Below are 14,536 nucleotides of genomic sequence, written 5' to 3'. Positions count from 1 at the left end.
TTAATTTTTTTAATTTTATTGTTGGTGTCAGCCCCGACTGGTGAACATTACTAGAGTTAGACAAACCTAAGTCTGGGACGCACAATCCCAAGAAAGACAAGCCTTCCCACCCATCCTTTTAAGGTGGGCAAAGAATATAAGCTGCTTAATCAATGTCTAGGTAAGTACATATACATTTACCGATCGAACACATTATGGTTCTGTTCAAGTCTAATAAAATAGCCTTTAATTTTCTAGAAAAATTACAATGCATGTATGTATAAATATACGTATAATGTGATAAGAAGATTCATGATCATTAACTAGATGGAGAGTGTACGGTATATACAACAATTCGAAAGTAAGAAACAGCACAGTGTACAAAGGAAGACCTTTCGCCTTAATGTTCACCACATTTTTGTTGTGCCGTCTATCATAAGCATGGCACCATTACGCTTTTTTGAATTGGGCCCGTTTATAAACCATTCTGGGACTGTCACTGATTGGTAGCTTATGTTGTGAGTGCTTAATAAAGATTTGTTTGTTAAAACCTATTTTACTTATGGTTCATGATGCTATTTACTAATGGTTCATGATGCTATTTACTAATGGTTCATGATGCTATTTACTAATGCTATGATGCTTCATATGCTCGGAGCCTTGAGACCCTCACTTGTGTGTAGTCGTACTTTATAAGTCTCTGATTGATTGAATATTGATTAACCCCTTCAGTGCCCGCCCCTTTCCCCGCCCAGTGCCGGCCGTTGCATTAGCGGGCGGGGTCTATGACGAGCTGGACTCGTCATGGGCACAGCGCCACCGCGGCCCATGACGAGTCCAGCTCGTCATGGGCACTGAAGGGGTTAAACATTTCCAAACATCTGCCTCTGCACCATGTCTTACGCTCTTTTTTTGTAACTTTTGATCTGTTTGTACTAGATACAGCATTTTTTTTGTTGTTATCAACAAATTATGCAGCAGATGAAAGATCATGTGCCAACTGTGGTAAATCCATAATTGTGCAGAAGATGCTGCGCTGTAGAGTGGCATTATTCCAGTGGTCCTGGCTATGTAATAATATTATGCTGGTGATGTTAGGCGTGCTATTTTTATTGCGGAAGTTCAAGCTAACACATTTTTATAGCATGAAATGCCATGCAAGGCACAACCCCAAAATCAAACACTTCATATTTTTTCCAGTGCAACTTCTGTCACTTTTTTCCAGATTTAGCAAAAGTGAACACTCATCAATTGGCATCTTTCTCATCCCTTGCTCTTCTCTAACATATTCTAAGTAGAAGAACAATTCAAGTTACTCTGTTAGCGCATGTCAGGCACTCATGCCAGAACAACAAAAAACACATATTGGTAAAGTAAGATAAGTTATAAAAAAAATGTGAAAGAAGGAAACATAAAGGCCTCTCACTTGCTTTGATTGGCAGACCACAGTGCTATTTCCCCTCCAGCGTCACTCTTTTTCTTTAAGGTCTATATGTAGCAGGAAACGGTTTTCCCATGTCAGCCAGTTGTTGGGAAGTTGAAATGAGGGTTTTTCCTGTACTTTCACGAACAATTTAATGGCGGGGTTCAAAGCCGGATGTGTGCATATCAGAAAACAATGAAGGTCAAACAAGGAGTCGGAGGTCAAGTTCACGCTCTGCGTGAATGGTGTAAGAAAATGACAATGGCAGCCATTCCAGATCATGGCTGCTCTCCGCTCTTCAATCAGTGAATTCACACTAGCTGGGGAATGCGATGCTTCGCGAGCATGCCCTTGTCACTCTGTTGCCCTTGGGTACAAATCACTTCATGTAGCTACAAAGATCTCTTTAACTCTGCGCCGTGCATTCTCCGCCTCATAAATCATCCACAGGGTGTCCTTTGTAAAGCAGGAGGGTATTTAAGTCAATCCTCCTCTTAAAATGTCCGCGGAGATCTGTCGCCTGATAAAGTTAAGATTAGAATGATGCGTTTCCAAAGATGTATTTGGACTCTAGATTAATAGCTGAACAGCTGAACAATTTTATCACTGACTTTCAGTCACTTGGGTCTTTTGTGTAGGAAAATCTTAATAAGAACCATAAAACCATCACAAAGTAAAAATATAGATATAAATGTTGAAAGCATTAAAGCATTCACATAAAAGTAATACAGTTCTGGTGTCAAATTCACTTTATTTCCAAAAAATGAGCACCCACAGTTCGGCGGAGAGTTTAAATTTAAAAGGCGATTGTAAGGTTTATTTTGCACAAACCTGTAGCAAAGGTCCAGGTTTTGTCGGCACTTGTAAAACTGAGATAAGGCTTCAACCTAGTGCATATCAGAACGGGGCTTTATTGGACCTGACATCCACGGCATTGTTTTCCCCAAACCTTTTCCCTTCAATACTCCTGTTTTGGATGACTACGTTTTTGCTGGCCGTAGCACTCTGCACACTTTACCACTGCTAACCAGTGCTAAAGTAGTTGTACTCTCTCCTCTAGACATGGTAAGTGTGGCTCAGACCCAACTGGCACATTTGTAGGAAGCGGGGTTTCTGTTGCAGTAACCCCCCCACTTTTTGCCTGACTACTGATGCACTTTCACTTGATGTGCCCTGGGTCCCTGTCAATCAGGTTCCCAGGGCCTGTATTCTTTCCACAAAACTGAATCTTGTACCCCTAATTGGCACCTCTCTGGCCGCATACCTGTCCCTTGTAAAAGGTATCATAGGTACCAAGGGCATTGTGGCCATGGAAGGCCTCTAAGGGCTGCAGCACTTATTGTGCCACCCTTAGAGGCCCTGTACCTTTATCCACACACACTGCCATTGCAGGCTGCGTGTTTTGGTGCAGAGCTAAGTGAAGAGTAGAACTAAGTGAAGAGTAGACATGGCATACATCCTTGTGTGCCATGCCTACAACCCACTGCCCTGGCATAGGTCAGCCACCCATCTAGCTGGGTGCACTATACCAGTGGTGAGGGTGCAGGTGCATGAGCCTTGTACCTCTACAGTGTCTAAGCCAATTCTTAGACATTGTAAGTGCAGTAATGACATAAGAGTATATGGTGCTGGGAGTTTGTCATTATGAACTCCACAGCACCATAATGGCTTTACTGAAAACTGGGAAGTTTGGTATCAAACATCTCAGCACATTAAACCCACACTGATGCCAGTGTGGAATTTAATGAAAAGTGCAATCAGAGGGCATCTTAGAGATCCCCCCTGAAAAACGACCAGCCTCTGGTGGGTTCCCTGTCTGGTACACACCAGCCTGCCACCACAAGACATGTTTGTGGACCGCTGGGGTGGGAGCCTTCACTCCCTGAGCCCAGAAACAAAGCCTTTCCTGGGCGAGGTGTTCACACCACCCCCAGGCCAGGAAGAGCCAGCTGTGGCAGGGGAGCTTCAAAGGCCTTGCAGTCTTTGTAATGCGACACACCCCCTCACCTGCTATCAGGAGCAGGGCCCCTTCCTGTCTCCCCTCCTTTTCAGTGGAAAGACAGGTGGGAAAAATTAGCCAGCCCAGAAGGTGTGCCCACCTCTGCCAACCCCACCCCTCAGTTGGGGGGGGGGGGGGCGAAGTGAAGCCCACTCTTCAGTGCCCGCCATCTTGCAGATGGCAGGCTCTCCCCAATCAGGATTAGGGACTGTCCTCACTCCCCCACGTGGGGTGAGCACACCAAGGGTGTAGTCACCCTAAGATCAGTAGCCCATTGGCTACTGACCTAGAGACCCCTAAAACTAAATACAGTATTTAGTGGGCAGCCCTGAACCAAGAAGACCGATTCCCACAACCTAAGAAGAAAAAGGACAAAAGAAGACGCCCAAGAGAGGAGACTGCAGAGAACAACTGACTTGGCCCCAGCCCAACTGGCCCGTCTACAGTTTCCAGAGATCCTGCACCAAAAGTCGCCTTGTCCTGCAGCCCATGACCTCCAGAAGCCTGGGCGGACTGACTGCCTTCAACAAAGACCAGATCTCCTGTGAACAGCAGCTCTGTTCAAAAGAATACTCCCAAGACAGACTCTGAGCCTGCTGAGGACAAAGAAACCCGATGCCTGGAACCGCCACTGCACCCGTCGCCTACGGCCTGAGTTCGAGTGGCCCACTGGTTCCAGCAAGGTCCCCCAGCGCTCCAGAGTTCGAGTCCACCATGGGTTGACCCCTCCAGGACTCCCAACCGTCGCCTGCTGCCTCTGCACGGAGACCTCCCCAACCGCGATTGGCCCGGTAAGGTGAAATCCGACCTCAAAAGACACCTCTGCATCGAGCCGCCATGCGCCCTGGCAAATGATGCCATGATGCATGTTTAATGTAAAAGTTTAAATATACAAGCAGATACTTTTAGCGAAGGCACAAACGCGACTTTGAATGAAAGGAGTAAAAGTATCTGCTTGCATTTTTAAACTTTCACATTTCGCAATGCATTTGTCCAAACTAAAAGTCAGCAATATTTTACATTAGGTATAAACGCGTTCCAGAATGAAAATACTGTAAGAGTTTAGCAAGACAAAAAGAGAGATGTGTTATCGGTGACTTTGTGCAAGTTGTAAGGCAGAGTGTTTTTCTGTTGTTTGCTAAACTATTACATTCTACGTCACGTTTATAACTAAAGAAAAAGTATCGGCTTGTTTCTTTAAACTTTCACGTTTATAGGTGCGTTTGTGTGCATTGAAAGGCTGCGTGTCTCTCTTCTATTTGTTTTTTTGGGAATGTGCTTTACAGGCCATCTGACAAGCAACCTGTCTTTTCGTCCTTATTTAAATTTTTAAATTGTAAACCTTACGTATGTAGGCATAATTTTTACAAAATTGTGTTTAGTTACATACACAAGGTTTGCACTTTAAAAATGTAAATAAGACCGAAAAGACACGCAGCTTTTCAGATGGCCCTAAAACACATTCCTAAAAAAACAAATAGAAGAGAGACACTCAGCCTTTCAACTGGCACCATTGATTTAGTTATTGAGCAACCTGGTTGGCGCTATAGAAAAAAACATGAATGAATACGATAAATGAAATTGATTTCCTTTAACCAGCAGAGCTATATGTGTGTAGATTGGGCAGTCCGTAAGGCCTAGCATTGAAACATCTGGTTTTAAATTTGTCTTCATAAGTCAAAGGCCTGTTTCTGCATACTGGTGCATGCGCTTTTTGGCCTCACATCTATTCTCCCCCTATTCTGACTATCTCGACTATGAATTAGGGACACCTGTAAAATTGCCTGCCTTATGCTGCGTGTTTTACCTAATCACCGTATGGCATCTGTGATCCACATCCTGTTTAAATAATGCCTTCCAAGGGGCAAGTGCCGGACGCTTTTCTTTTTTAGGTCGAGCCTAGCGGCTTCGCGCATGCGCTGCCCGCTCTGCAAGGCATGCTGTATTAGAGAATGCACTGTAAGCCCCGCCCACACTCCGCCCATATTTGTCATTGGCTTGTGTCATTGTCCTTCGTAAATGCTGGCTACTGATTCGAAAATAAGCTTGTTAGTCCCTCCTTGGTACCGCTTTGTCAGCATTTGTTACCTCCCATAACGACTGGAAGTTTTACTTGGCTTGTTACACGATCTGCATTATAAGTGGGTGAGAACTATTTTGTTTATTGACACCTATTTAGTTTTGAAGGGTTTCTTTGCTTTTAATACAGCACGCAAATCACTTACCGTCTACATGCAAACAACCTCCATGTATGCCAGTCACAGGAATGATAACGCATCACCAGCACAGCATCAACACAATACCACTAAAGCATCACTCAGCACCACCTCAGTATCACTCAGCACCACCTAAGTATCACTCAGCACCACCCCATCATCACTCAGCAAGACCTCAGTATCACTCAACACCACCTAAGTATCACTAAGCACCACTGCGCACAAGCACACCACCACCTCAGTATCACTCAGTACCACTTCAGCACCAGTGCAGCACCACTCCAACATCAGCATAGCATCAATGTAGCACCAACTCAGCCTCACCACAGCATTAGCACAGCACCAGTGCAGCACCACCTCAGCAGCAACTCATCACCAATGCAGCACCACTTCAGCATTAGCACGGCACCATCTCAGCACCAGTGCAGCATCATCTCAGCACCAGCCCAGCCCCAGCTCCACATTACTCAGCACCACTGGAACACCAGCACAACACCACTTGAACACCAACACCACTTCAACATCACTCAGCAACACCTCAGTATCATTCACCACCACCACAGCATCACTCAGCATCACTCAACAGCACCTCTGCGTCACTCAGTACCATCTCAGCATCAGCACAGCACCACTTGAGCACCACCTGAGAATCAGCAGAGCACGATCTCAGCATCAGCACAGTACCACCTCCTCATCAGTGCACCACCACCAGTGCTTGTAAGCAGCCACCAACCGGAGGACCCTTATCCCATATTGGATAACATTGGGCCTGAGCACTCTGCACCCGGCCGCTCTAGTGCCGCTGAGGGTGTAACAAGAGTGCATCCTTGTCCCTGGGGGAACCCTATGTAGCATATCATTCTTGTTGTTTATATGATTTCTTCTGTCCCTTTAAACACATGCATTCCCCCAAAGAATCTCTATTTCATTCCATATTCCTATGCGCTCTGTCCCTCCACGACAGTTGCTGTTGGTGTCTCTCTCTGTCACCACCTCTGCCGTGGGCTCCCTTGCTGTATGACTTAGGAATAAATCCTCTGCTTAAAACATACCTACGGAGACTACAGTGTTTTCCTTCGTCACTCCACACTACAATTTGGTACCAGGAGTGGGGTATTCTGCTTCTGCAATTTCCTTTAATTTTTTCCTGGCTTTGCCTAAGTCAAGGATTATTTCACTGGAGCCCACCGGCTGTCGCAGTTTTTCAAGGATCCTACAACTCATCCGGAAGGTGCGCATTCTTCAATCCTTCTTGTTGTTTATATGATTTCTTCTGTCCCTTTAAACACATGCATTCCCCAAAGAATCTCTATTGCATTCCATATTCCTATGTGTTCTGTCCCTCCACGACAGTTGCTGTTGGTGTCTCTCTCTGCAAGGCAGCACCTCTGCCGTGGGCTCCCTTGCTGTATGACTTAGGAATAAATCCTCTGCTTGGAACATACCTACGGAGACTACAGTGTTTTCCTTTGTCACTCCACACTACAATTTGGTACCAGGAGTGGGGTATTCTGCTTCTGCAATTTCCTTTAATTTTTTCCTAGCTTTGCCTAAGTCAAGGATTATTTCACTGAAGCTCACCGGCTGTCGCAATATTTCAAGGATCCTACAACTCATCCGGAAGGTGCGCATTCTTCAATTTTTCAATTATAAAGAAAATTGACTTTTCTTTCGCCTGCACCCACCGTTACCTGCTTCACGCGACCTCTTCAAACCTAAACATTTGTTTTGCTGTCGTCGCACCATCTTCAACTGCGAACGCTCGTAAGTTCCAGTTTCCCTCTGTTCCACTTCAGAAGGAACAGAGGAAGTCTGGCAGAGCGCATCGACGTCACGCACGCGCAGCGCAAAGCATTGTGGGAGTGCGCTGACGTCATACGCACAGCGGCCATTTTGGGTAAGTCGTGAAGGCATTTATTCGTAATACGACTTTACCCCAACGTTTCATAACACTTCTCAACAGTTCTCCAGCCATGCGACGCATCGGTGATTCGCACACCAATAACAACGGTTACTCACACATCTACAACGCGTGTGACCACCTTCAAGATAAGTTTGTACTGTTCAAACGCTGCATTTTTCCTGCATCCTTCCCATTTGGAAACGAGTGAGTGACTTTCTATTGCTTCAATACTAGTAACAACCCATGCGCATAGACCCATTATTTTTCCTTTAATCCTCATTACTTGTTACTCCTCGCTACTATGGCTTCTGCCCAAGGTGTAATCCAGCCTGCCCCTTTCTTACAAAAACCAGGTAAACCAGATCTAAAGTGGGCAGAATGGCTGAAAGACTTTGAGAATTACCTAACGGCCATCGATGCAGACGGCTATTCACCCACAAGGAAATTAGCCCTGTTAATTAATCATTTAGGAACTGCTGGTCGCAGGGTTTTTGACAAACTTCCGCACTTTCCTGCACCAGTGTCTGAAGATGCCACATGGAATAGTTTTATTGAAGCAAAGTTACGCATGGGGAAACAATACTCTGACTCAACAAGTGTTCTCTTAGAGAGATTCCATTTTGCAATGTGTAAACAGTCATCAGAAGAATCTGTAGAGGATTATATAGCAAGCTTAAGAGTTCTAGCAGAAAAATGTGATTTTGGTTCTAATGTTGACACTTATATAAGGGATCAGTTTGTGTTCTATTGTCACTCTAAAAAAATACAAGAACGTCTCCTTACCACCTGCAACCCAACTTTGGCTGAAACAATCGATATCGCTAAAAGTATAGAGAGGTCGATTGTCACATCCAAAGTCTTATCCTGTAATCAACCTCTTACCGCTTCCACTCAAAACAACACACAGACTGTTACCCTCGATACACCTCTAACCATGAATTTTGTTTCTGAAGGAAATACTGTTTGCACTATTAATTCAAAACAAAATCCTGATAGGAAATTTACTAGAAGTCAACCTACGAGGACTCTCATTAATTTGCTTCCGATGTGGATCAAGGAACCATATAGGAAACAATCCTGCTTGTCCTGCATTAGGGAAAAAATGTGTAAGGTGTCAGAAATTTGGAACTTTTCAAAGTGTATGCAACAAAAGAATGAACACTGTTCCCAATAGTAACTCCAACAGAGTCAGAATTGCAAATGTTTCTGTAGAGACACCTGAAGTTCAAGAGTGCGCTTCCCAATTTGCCAACATTGTAGTTGCGATTGATGTCCCTGATTGCCCTAACAAGCCCATTAAAGGGCCATTCACTAATATATCTATTGATAACAAGGTTATTCCTGCCATGGCAGATTCAGGTGCCCCAGTTACCATCCTTGCTGATACTACATTTTATGAGTTATGGCCCAACAGTGCACTATTAATTGCTTCCGACATTATTCCAAAAGCTTTTGGCGAGCAAGATATTGATTTAGTAGGATATTTTTACGACATTATTACATGCCTGGGCAGATCAATCAAAACAAAAATATATGTTGCAATTAAAGGTAGGAATATCGTAGGATGGAAGGATCTTGCTCTTTTAGGTATCATTTTGCGCCCTGGACAAGATCCTCCCATTATTCTGGGTGAATTACCCTCCAGTATATTCTCTATTAGTAATCAAGATTCTGTTGTGGATAAATTTGCTCTATCTTTTCCAGATGTATTTAAGAATTCAGTTGGCACAGTCAAAGGTTTTGAACAAACAATTATATTAAAGAAAAATGCTATTCCCATAGTGCATAAAGTTAGGCCCATTCCCATCAGTGTCAGAGATGATTTAAAAACTCTTTTAAGCAACCTACAATCTGATGGTATCATTGCCCCTGTGGAGGCCTCTGAGTGGGTTTCTCCGGTAGTTTTGCGGAAAAAAAAGACCGGCGATCTCAGGCTATGTGTTGATCTAAGATCTCTTAATCAAAACATCCTGGTTGATTGTCAACCCTGCCTCATATACATGAAATGTTAGCCAATATTGGTAAATCAAATTTTTTTTCCACCATTGATTTACATTCAGCCTATCACCAGATCCAACTCTCACATAAATCATAACTCCTCACTGCTTTTGTGATGCCCTTTGGTGCCTTTAAATACTTGAGACTACCTTTTGGACTCGCTTCAGCTGCGAGCGTTTTCCAAAAGCTCATGGACAATCTCTTCGGTGGTTTGGCTCAAGTACAGGCATTCCAAGATGACATTCTAATCCACACAGAAACTAAAGAGGAAGCACTTACTTATCCTCAACAAAGTATTCTCTATCTTAGAAAATAAGGGCATGACCATAAAAGCTAACAAATGCAAATTACTTGTTCGTGAAGTTGAATATCTTGGACACCTAATATCCAGTGAAGGTATCAAGCCAAAATTGTGCAACGCCGAAGCTATACGCGATGCTCCCCCTCCGAATGACAAGGACGCTTTGCGTTCTTTCCTTGGCCTTTGTGAATACTACGCCAGGTTTGTTCCTGGATATGCTTAGTTAATACATCCATTAAGATGTCTACTGAAAAAAGGTTGCAGATTTATTTGGTCTGACACACTTCAAGAGATTTTCGAAAAAGTAAAACTTCTAGTCATAAACGCGCCGGCATTACACCCTTTTGTTCCAAAAGCCAGCCCTTTCATGTCAGTGGATGCTAGCCAAAAATGTCTAGTTGCAGTATTTGGTCAGTGGGTGGAAGGCAAAGAAAGTACCATTGCCTTTGCTTCCCATGCCTTAACACCCACTGAATGCAATTATAGTACTATTGAACTTGAGGCTCTTGCCATTGTTTGGGCTGTTCAGAAGTTCAAAACTTATATTTGGGGAGTTCTCTGTGAAATCTTCACTGACCACAAACCATTGGTCTCTCTACTTTCAGGTAACGGGTTAGGCAAATCGTCCGCTAGACTAGTAAGATTGCTCTCAAAATTACAAGAGTACAATCTTATAATTAAATACATTCAAGGAGGGGAAAATGTACGTGATGACTGTCTTTCTCGCATTCCACTTCCGGATTGTAGTGAAGGGGAAGACAGTTTTCACAAGGATTGTGTTGTTGGTTTAATTGATGCTGTAGCTATGTGCCCTAACAGCATCACTCAAGATGAATGGGCATCTGCCATGGCACTAGATGACACTCTTAAAAATGTAGAAATCTACATCAAAACCAAATGGCCAAATACCAAAAGTCTTAGGAGTGAGTTGAAATCTTTTGCACAAATTAGCGAAGAACTGTCATTTGAAAATGGGGTTTGTGCCAGGGATGGGTTGTTTGTTCCTCCAACAACGTTAAGAAATAAATTCATTAACATTGCTCATGAGGGCCACTTAGGAATTTCTGCAACTTGTAAGAAAATTAAAAGCATTTATTGGTGGCCAAGTTTAGATAAACAAGTTAGTCTTTTTATAGAGAATTGTCCCACCTGTGTTGTTTCTGATAAACACTGGAAACAAACAAAAAACCTTTATTTCCTGTGCCATTTCCTGACCTCCCTTGGGATAAAATCGCTTTGGATTTTTCAGGTCCATTTATTTTACTACCAGCAGACAAAAGATACTGTATTGTTGCCATTGACTACCATTCTAAATGGATTTACTATTCCTTTGTACAAGCAGCAAATTCTGCTACAGTCATATCTTTTCTACAAAATATTTTCAGAATTGAAGGTGCTCCTAATTGTGTTGTCACTGACAATGGCCAATCTTTTCTATCTAGTCAAGTTACCCATTTTTTAAAACATTTTTTTGTTTGTTTACAAAAAAACAAAAAAAAACTCAACCTCATAGACCGATTACTTACCTGGTAACTGTTAACTTAATTTCTCTCCATAGGAATACATTGACCGCTTTTCTCTGAAAAAAAGTCTAGGTGTGGAGTTGATTTGTATGGAAACCTGAAAAATAACAATTGTGCAAGACTGATTTTACTTACCTTTTCTCTAGGAAGTTTCCCAGTGTGATATCTAGGCATATCACACTGAGTAGAAAAAGTAATCTAAAAAATAACTAAAAAGTAATCTGTACAGTAATTTCAATACCTTGACTTACCTGTATTTCACACAACTGCATTTGAACTTGCATTCACTTGTAAACACTGCATAATATATTGCAAAGCATTTATTTAACATACCTGTGCCAGGTTTGGCTTGGTTCTAGAAATAAAATAACTAAACAATATTTTTATACAAACAAAATTGGTCTGAGCTCAGTCTTTGAGTGTGTGACATCATTTGCTGATTAAGTGTGTTCAACAAATGCTTAACACTACCCTCTGATAAAGCCCACTGCTTAACACCACCCTCTGACAGTGGGAGTGTGGGCGAGCTTACTGCTCGCCCACACTCCCACTGTAAGGTGCTATCTACTTTTACCTCTGCCTACCTTTGGGGTTCCACTGGACTCTGTGCACACTACACCTCACTTTGGTATAGTATATATACAGAGCCAGCTGCCTACAACATCTAATTCACTTGTAAGTCCCTAGTACAGTATTACTACATGAGCCCAGAACCTGAAAATGAAATGCTATTAGTGCACCTGCACTACTTATTGTGCCACTCACTTTAGTAGTTCTCCTAAGCATATCTCAGGCCTACCATTCCAGCCTACATGCACAGTTTTAATATGCCATTTCAACCTGGCAAAATAAACCTGTTAATATCAAGAACTGGTGATTGAATGCACACCCCATTTATCGTGTGATCAAAATGTTTTGCAAGAAGCTCAATGGCATAGTTATGGTGTGCAAGCTTGATGCGTGCTCTGCCTCAGTGGCACAATGTACAAATTAATACCTGTCTGGTGCGTCGTCACGCTCCAAATTCAAGATGCACGTAAGCCATGAAAGTCAAAGGACAACAAGTACACAATTTTCCCCAAGTAATCTATTTTAATCGAAATGGTACACCATTACTTACTGTTTTGCCTGAAGTGCAAAACAGATTCAAAACAAATAAAAGGCTGATTCTGCTCTGAATTTCGGGATGAAACTAACTGGTAATTTTGCTACAGTATACTCAATAATATTAAGTAATATTAAAGGGGAAGTAGCAGCACTGGCGAAACGACAATCCCTCACGCAAATTGCGGTAGTACACTGATACACGTCCTTCTCGTTCCGTTCAGGACTCATCGGACAAACAATTTGAGAGAGGGAAAAGATCACAGTGCAGACAAGAAGAGTATGTGAAACCAAAAAAGGACTCACAACGCTTGTCTGACGTCATCATAAACAAGCATTTGCAATGCAGTAGGTCTCGCATTAACAAGAGTTTAAGCTATTGGCAATGCACTAGCTTAAACTCTCGCAAATGCGAGACCTATTTCATTGAAAATAATTTTTTAATAGTGCCCATCTGGTGCTTTCACATTCATGAAGGCCTGCCCTTTCTTTAGACAAGCCGCTTCTAAAGAAAGGGGCGTGTCCGACAGTAAAGTGAAACTGTGGCATGTGGGCTTTGACAAAAAAAGCTTCTGTTTGTCAAGTTGTCAAACAGATTTGTATTTGTTGGTAAAAGCGCCTATGCCGCGCTTTCACTTTAAAGTAGGCCGCGTACCTTTCTTTAGATGCGGTTCGTGTAAAGAAAGGGGCACAGCCTCTAAGAATGTGAAAGCATCGCATGGGCGCTAGTAAAAAAATAAATGAATAAGTAAGCACGACCGCTAAATATGGCCCGCACTGCTAACATAAATAAATAAATAAACACAGCTGCTTTAGTTAAAGCGGACTGCCATTAGTAAAAATTAAAATAAAAGCGGGCAACATGCTGGAAGGTAGTGGGTGGAATACGGGAAAAGTATTAAATAAAATAGTGCTCACCGACTTATAAAGCAGACCATGTAACAACACCAGTAAAAGGTCCAGTCGGTATGGGAGGTAACAAATGCAGAAAAGTCGGTACCAAGGAGGGACAAACAAGCCTAATAACGACTCGGAAGCCTGCGTTTACGAAGGACAATGACACAAGCCAATTAAAAATATGGGCGGAGAGTGGGCAGTGCTTCAAAGCCATACTCCACTACCGCATGCCTTGCAACAGCGCTGCCCAGACTCAACCTAAAAAGGAAGAGAAATTTCCACAACAAAAACCCCAATTTGAAAAGAAGAAGTTTGTGGGAATTTTGGCTAAATATGCCACACATATTTAGAACTCTCCTTCAGAACAAAAGGTGGGCCGTGAATCTGCTAGACAGCTTGTCAGAGGGCACAATAGTTCGCTAGAATTTTCAAGGATTTCTGGATGCGATAGCAACTAACGACTTATTAGAAGTCGAAACCCCAGATCAGCACATCACCCCTCCAGACACATTTTATAAACTAAACATATAGATTAAGAGTGACATAATGTGGACCGTTAGAGTAATATTTTGGGAAAATGTAACTCTTAGTTATGACATTCTCTTGGTAAAGGCCGATTGGCCACTGGAGTTTGTAAGAACAGGCCTACAAGGAGAGGAGGTAATTTTACCATCTTTCCCTGTGCTTGTCCCCGAAGAAGTTAAACAACCGTATGCTGCAGAATGGGCTCCTGCATCAGCCCAGACATTGTACCACAACTATGTAGGCTGGGATAAGGACTCGCCGTATCATAATATACCCATAAGGTCCAGTTTACAAGTGCAACCACAAAACCCAATTAAACATGAAGCGAAAGGTCAGATGACAGAAATTCACTACCAACTAGAGTTACTATACTTGAACCATGTGTATCTCCTATGAATAATCCCTTATTTCTGGTAGCTAAACCAGATCATTCCTATTGCATAGTCTTAAACTACAGACACTTTAACAGTCATACACACACATTTGCAATTCAAACCTCACACAGTACGGCTTTAATAAACAACATTGTCCGTAAAAAATACAAACAAATCTTGGATATGTCCAATGTGTTTTTTTCTGTCAAAAGATAGCGCCTGAAAGGAGAGATCTGACAGAGTTCTCCGTGCTGGGCTCACAATGCCACTTCTTTGGATCCCTCAGGGTATAGG

Source organism: Triturus cristatus, chromosome 4_1 (genome assembly GCF_964204655.1).
Source record: "Triturus cristatus chromosome 4_1, aTriCri1.1, whole genome shotgun sequence".
Classification (NCBI taxonomy): domain Eukaryota; kingdom Metazoa; phylum Chordata; class Amphibia; order Caudata; family Salamandridae; genus Triturus; species Triturus cristatus.
Note: the sequence above shows the minus strand (reverse complement) of the source record.